Source organism: Pollicipes pollicipes, unplaced genomic scaffold (assembly GCF_011947565.3).
Source record: "Pollicipes pollicipes isolate AB1234 unplaced genomic scaffold, Ppol_2.1 Scaffold_2555;HRSCAF=2994_pilon_pilon_pilon, whole genome shotgun sequence".
Lineage (NCBI taxonomy): Eukaryota > Metazoa > Arthropoda > Thecostraca > Pollicipedomorpha > Pollicipedidae > Pollicipes > Pollicipes pollicipes.
Genome location: NW_023596136.1, coordinates 36,101,790 through 36,109,525, shown reverse-complemented (window position 1 = coordinate 36,109,525; position 7,736 = coordinate 36,101,790).

Here is a 7,736-nt window from a genome sequence, read left to right as displayed (position 1 = left end):
CGAGTCAATGTCAGCGTCAAAGTGATGCAACCAACGTCCCAGAAGGGCATTGCTTGCATGCGGCAAGATCGTGCGGGGGGAATCCCCTCGGCCCAGGGAGCAAGTGTGCTGGATATCATGCTTCATTATAACCCGAAGTAATGTTGAATCGCTCGCGTGATATTGGGCACCTCTCTGGCAAATTTCTAAACAAAAGGATGACGAAGAACAGGTTTTCATCAACAAGGCTGACTCTTATGTGAACTTTGTTCTGAACCAACCAGGTTTGTGCCGATTCACCATGAAGAATACCATGCCTACTAGAGCCTGAGCCAGCACCCTGTTTGAAATGTTAGCAAAAGAAACGTTAACAAAAACATTAGCATTAAAAACACTAGCAACACGGGATTTCAACTGAGTGTATGCAGAGAAAGTTGGATGGTGCATTGCTTTGCATACGAAAAGTAGGAATAATTCAAGATTTTGACATGGACAGAAATCAAATGACTATTGGGGTGGTGAAAATGGAAGATGAGTAAGAAGTGGATGTTGCAGGCCACAGTGCTGCTGTGCGTTATGAATGAAGCATATTGTCATGCATGCACAAAGGGCCAATGTAATTGCACCAATGTAGCTGACATTCCGATAAAACCGACATAAGCGACGACGTTGACATCTAGAAACAAAGCCAGTGATCTAGTGCCCAAACAGTTGAAAGGAAATATTTCACCTTTTATTATGCTGAAACAAGCACCAGATATGATGAGACAAACATCAGATATGACGAGATCAATTACAACTTCTGCACCGCAATCTCTCGTGCCCAAGATGCACATGGTTTCGTGACCCGCGAGCATTTGGAAACACGCCAGAGTTCTACCGTAATGGTATCGGAATGTTGGGTATCAGCACCCTCTTTCGCTTGCAAAAGTCATGGATGTGCCCTTTGTTTGCATTCTGCACGAGGACCACGCTCTCGCAGGAGGAAATCGTGGAGGCCGAATTAGTTGTCTGGCTTGAATTGGAATCTAAACATAGGCCAGCTGGATAACAAAAACGGCCGCCTGCATCACCGAACATGACAACGACCAGGGCCACAGCTGTTCTCTGATGTCACCGATACCAGAATGGAAAATTTCCAGTGTCAGTGATCTATCAGCTTTAGGTAGGTGGCAAACTCATGGGGTAGCGTGTGAGGATTCAACAGGGTCCGTTAGTCGCTGGGTTTAAGGGAGTATTCCACATTTGTATGGGGTTTTGAACTGAGGTGACCGGTTTGAAAGTCATCATGCAGTCCTGGCGGCGCATGATGTCCAGTCCAGTCCACAGATGGCGCTGCTTTTCCTCAGATTACAAGCCTCCGGTTTCTAAGCCAGGCGCGCGAGAACTTGTGGGAACGTTTGCGTCATGCAGACTGTTCTAACGTCATCCGGACTGGCATGACCCCATAGAAACGTCAAATAGTACCATCCCATTGACCATGCAGTGCTCAAGGTCAATATAAACATCCTCCTCGTGTTTGTGCCTGGCATACATCAGCGCCATTCCTGGCGCACAGTGGCTATAAAGCAATGTTATACATGCAACGCATATTTCGAAAACGCATAGCATTGTGCGCTCTATAATTCAGGAAGATGCACAGCGGAAGTACTTATTACGGGAGCAAGACGGAGAATCAAATAGCTCAAAAATAGCCCCATAACCGGGCATGTTAATACAAATAAGCAATACAAAACCACGGATTGATGCGCAAGAACAGCACGAGAGCTGGCCAAAATACGCGTGCGGTAGGATATTTGGGCTTACCAGCGAGACACGGATAGCACGGCACCTCTCGAGACGTTGAAGTACTACAAGTGAGTCCTTCCGTCCGCTACGATAGGAATTTCACACGGCCAGTCTGCCAGCCCATCTGATGTCATACAGCTGGACCATGACGCAATCACACGATGACATATTGGTGAACAATTTGTATAAATAGTGAAATTGTGCGGTCTAGAGGAGTTTTTGCACCTGGAAGCATATGAATAGTTAGAAGTTATCTTATTTCATCATATGTGATGTTTGCCTTAAAATCTTCAAATGTGGAGCATTCTTAAGTGCGTCATAAGACTTGATCCAAAGCGGGCGAATAACGTTGTACTTTGTCAAGCGTATATCGCATTGGTTTTCCTTTTGGGCACATGTCGAGACGGTCGGCAAGCATCTGGTGTTGGTGTGAACGAACGCTTTTTTCTGCAAGCTACTACAACTACACACTACACTACAACTACACTACACTACAACTACACTACAACTACAACTTGCACAGTATTCCATGCTCTTATGCCGCGCTGTGCGGATCAGCCACGTCACCAGGCATCCCGCGCCGTGGCCGGCAGCAGTGACGTGCCAAGGCCATGAGTCCGTTCCTCCCCGCATTAATCGAGCGAAATTGCCGGTGCGCCGCCGCGCCGGGCTGCGGTCGGTACCCCAGGCGGGGGGTGGCGGCCAAGCCGGAGCCGCGCTGCCGGCTGCCACCGGCCGCACGTGACGTATGTGCACAGCGCCGGTATCGATTTTATGGCGTGATTGTGTCGGCTGCACGAGGCCGCCCTCCGACTCCAGGTGCAGTCAGGTCGGGTGCGCGGCAGCGACCGTCCGTGCGCGGTGTGGCGCCGAGCGGAAGGTGCTGCAGCGGGCGGGCGCCGCGCCGTCATGGAGAAAAACAGGTGAGCACGTCCGGCCGGCCCGGACGCCGCGCACGTTTCGGCGGAGCGGCACGGCCGTCTAGCCGGCGCTGGCGACGCTGAAAACACGGTCAGGGCGCAGCAAGAAGAGGGAGAGGGAGGGAGAGTGCAGGAACAGGGCAGGGAGATGAAGAGGGCCATGGAGAGAGAGGGAGAGGAAGACGGAGGGGAAGTGGGAGAGTGAGGTTTTGTCAGTGCCTTCTGTTTTCATTTTCGTCCGCACATGGTGGAAAACCTGCAGGATGTCGCACTCCAATATGTTTATGCGATAGTGTTCGAAATGTGATTACGTGAGAGGAGATACTGGTCTGTGAGTGTGAAGTTGTTGTATTGCTGGTTGTTGTTTATCTGATGATGTGTTAAGGCCGGTTCTTGTATTACACAGATGCCTAGCCGGGGGGGGGGGGGGGGACAAAAAGCCAGCCTCAGATGTAGCGATGACAGGATTGTGACATCAGCCTATTTACGTTCAAGTAAACAGTTCTGCATACGTCGAAGCATGACGATATGTCACATTCAGGCATGTCAGGTACAACTGCGCACACTTTTTGTACGTTTTTTATTATTGTTCAAACGTGCTGTGATGATATTACATGATAGAACCCACAGTTTATACCTTCCAGAATTTTCGTAACAGGTTAGGTCAGTGGCCTAAGGTGAGATACCTTTGTGTATTTTTTGTCATTAGGGTAAATTTGTTCTATTTGTGTGCAATTTCGGTGTTTGTGTATTAGAAGAAGAGTACTTGTTCACGTGCCCAACCATGATATGGCCACAGGGCACATGACGTTGACCTAGGTCATGACCTAACCCTATGGGTGTTTTCTGGAAAACACATACTGAGCTCAAAATAGGCGGTTCTACCAAATAACTTAAGGCACCGCATTCTAATGTCCCGCTGGAAACCTGTTGCGATGTCATTCTGAGGCATAATGAGATCACAATAGGTCGCGTGAGGGCACTCAGGGCTATATGAGGTCATCCAAGGTCAATGGCCTCTGTTGCCAGTAGCGGATAGGCTAGATGAGCGGGTGCGACGCGTGAAACCATCTATCGTGTTTGTGAGCCTGGTGACGTATAATGTTAGGAACCAACGTGCCTGTTCTCAGTTTACTACAAATACATTGCCAAGCGTCGAAGGAAGCTTAATAAAACGTATGCTAGGGCTATACAATCTTGAGTACCTGTAGATGTACAGCACACTATTTCTGACCACAGAAAAATACTGCACTTGTCACTTAGACCCGGTCAGCACTCAATCTTTATGCATTTGGAAGGTCACGAATTTCAACTAATTCGACCTCAGCTGGCCTCTACGTCAGTCAAAAATGGCGTTATTGTGTCAGAGGTACTTTTCCCACAGTTACATCGAATATAAAAGTTAAATCAGAGGCGCGTTATGAAAGTATCGTTCTTGTAGGCTATATGGCAGACCAATTTTAAACGGTGACCTGACTTGACCTGAACCTTGTGGGGAACAACAGTAGTCGGAATGGACTTCCCAATGCCCGAATGCTTACTTCTGCCAACTCAATATCCGTCTTGTCGTATTGATATATATATATATATATATATATATATTGATATATATATTTTCATTTCATATTGATATATATTTCATTTTATATTGATATATATATATATATATTTTCATTTAGTGACCTCCGATTACCTCAAATTCGACCTTAGGTAGAAGTTGAGGTCACCGGACACCAAAGTTTTGACCTAAGGCCAAAAGTTTTGCGTGCGTGTGTCATGCGTTGATGAGTCCTTCACAAGGATATCTTTGTTTTTGCTGGCGCGACGTCTAGAAGTTGGAGATCCCAGGGGGAGGGTGAAGTTTCTTCAGCCGGGCGCAGTTGTCAGACTTCCGGCAGGGCGCAGATCCGGGCCGGAAGAAAATATACAATACCCACGCAGGTTGAGATTAAGCAAAAAACAGCGCATTGGGATTAAGCTTAAATAGCTTGAACCCATGGATGTCACCGCTGGAGATAAACAGATATGTATGCAGAGGTTTATGATTATTCATGTTCCCATCGGGGTTAGGGCAGATTGTGTCCTCCTCCGCCCCAGTGTGCTTCTCGCCGCTTCTAAGTTGTTCGCCTCAGCCCCGCGAAGTTTGGAAACTTCGCGTGGTATTTCTGTGAATGAGTTAAGTCTATTTTCAAATATTTATTCTCTGGAGATCTCTGGTAAAAATGTGGATCTGCCTTCACTGCGAGTTACACTAATAAACACTACATAATGTGTTTTGATTACATCAGATTTGTGGCTTTTTGTGAACTTGTTAGAATCGTCACTGGGTTTGAGCCAACGGTACCGACCTATATTTGCGTTCCTTGTTAGCTTGTTTGTGTTTTTTATGTCGTGTTACAGAAGTCCAGAAGCAAACATAATCCCATTTCACGATGTTCTGGATTTTGGGAAAAGACGAAAAATCTGTCTGCCAGCCAACGCCCAGTTGTACTCTCGTGCTTCACAGCCGCTGGACTAGGCCAAATAAAACTGATGCAGAGGTCGTCTGGAGGTGATCTAGTGAATTCCAGATGTAGTAGAACGAAATGACGGTCTTTTTTCTTGTATCGAGATACTTCTGGCTTTTCAACCCCATTGAACCAACTGCAGGATTTAAGAAGTCTCTGGTGGAAGTGATCTTCGCCGAACGATCAGGTCAGGAAAGTTTCATAGATAAAGGATGGAAAAGCCGTTGACGACGAAAACAACAGGGTCAGAACGCTGACAGTAGCCGCTGTCGGAAGAACCAACTAATTTCCTAGACGCTCGGTTGAGCTTGTAGGTTTCCAAACACTTTGGATGCTTATGAAAAGACTGGTATCACCGCTCCTTGAGTTTGAGAACGCTGTGTCAAGGCTTTTCAACCAGGAAAATGAGTTAAATGGCAGCACCGTGATAGCTCACGGGTACGAGATGCTTGACGTCTCTCCTTTTGAAGACTGACTACACACACTCTGCTGTCCGTGTTTTACAAGATGCGGTGTGTGACAGGAGTGTTGTCTGATGCCCTCGATGAGTCTTGGTCTCTGCAAGAGATGTTCTGATTATAAGCATTATCACAATAACTATCTTAGAATCGTCCATCCTAACTGCATCTTGAACTCGGGTCGTTACACCCATGTGATGATAGCAGTCATCACAACAAATGTCATCTATGGCAATTATAAGACTTGAGCACCATGACAACCCCCAAGACCAGCCATATCAAAGCTACTTGTCAAGCTATCAAGCTGTCAAGCTCAAGTACGTGCGAGTAGCTCACCGCTTGACGTAATCCCTAACATGTGGCATAACCTTGTAGTTATAGGACACTATGCCGAGCCGGCAATACAATGCCTGCAACTGCTCTCCATAGCACGTTTTGACGGCGAATTATCTCAGTTCCGCCCATGATAGCACTATCAGCCCAGCTGCAACGATTCCATGGGAAGAGGTGACTGCGTCACACGGCGCGGTGCATCACTCCTGATAACGGTTTGGCATTTTGATACGGGACCTGTAGCGTCACGCCATGAAGTGGAAGTCACACTGGCTTTGGGAATTGCAGTGATCTCAAGTTGCGCAAACTTTGAAGTAAACGGGTCAGTGGGAGACCAGCACGTTTAACGGTGTGCATTTCTATGTAGACGACTTTGGGGACTGGGTAAACCTATGCCCATACGGAAGGGGCGTAGGCTTGGCCGGACACAGACATTGGGATAAGTACAGTTATGGGTATGGGTATGCGTATGGTTAACACGTCCCCAGATGTTCAATTCAATGTGGCGATTTTTGTGCGGGAGCTCAATTTGACCCATGGTATTTAAAAAACTAATAGAGTTAGAGACACCAAAGTGCACAGGGTGGGAAAGGAGTTACATCAGTTCACTTGTCTCAAATTTGTTGGCATTTAGATCGTGAACTTCGGCTCGAACAAGTGCTGCTACGTTGCAAAAATGCGAAGGGGGTGGGTAGCTGATGGGCATAACCGATGTCGAGAGGGTATCGGCTCGGTATTGGCACTGTGGGTGGATTAGGCGATATATTTTTTACCCGTTAGTAGCTCTATTTTGATCCTAGACTCCAATAGAGCTCCTTGACGCATTACACATAAAATACATGCTCGCAACCGTTTCTGCTTGTATTTCAACTCAACAACCCATTCATGAATCTTGCTGAGATGTTTATTGCCTGAGAACATAAGTCACCCAATTCACACCCAATGGCGCTGTTTGTCAGGGTGCACCCAGGTTGACCCTTCATTGAGAATTCCTAATGACAAGACCATTCCATAAAAGCTTTCTCGTATACCGAGATGGGATAGAAAAACTGCTTACTGTAGTGTGAAAGCTAAACTTTTATTTTCCTATTCCAGCTTTAGCCTGGGTGAGCTGCATCCCTATCTAATGGCAAACAAAATATTTGGGGCCGTATTTAAGACAATGAAAACGTGGAGACGAAGGACCAGAATCCAAGCAAAAACATTATAGCTCAACCTGATATTTCAGCGCCGAACATTTTCAGTTAATCGCGATAACTAAGATAGTGGGCACTGGTATGCCAGAGAAGCCATCATTCAACAACGTTTTGTTTGCGATAACAAGACACACATCAATATTGATAGAAGTTTCCTGAACAGTCAATCACATCATCTAGTCGCGGTTACAGAAGCCGTGATATTTTAAATACGCAATTCGCAATGGTTTTAAGTTAAAAGTTGCGACTATCAAGTGCACAATGTAAGTAACAATAAACTATTGTTAACCTCAATATCGATCGTCTGTTTTTATCCAGTAATGCAACTTGACATTCTTTCGACGATGCCCTTTAGGATTCAGTGGTGCTAGGTCATTTGGTTCTTTAGAAAATGACTGCCTTAAGTATTGGTGTCTGCTTCTTTCCTTAAAAACATTGCTTTATACACTGACGTTTTATTTCTAATTGGTTTGCCTGGCAGCGTTGACACTTATTAATAACTACACTGCATGTCATCATTCTGTTTCCAGCATCCACTTGCCACTCTGCCTCTTA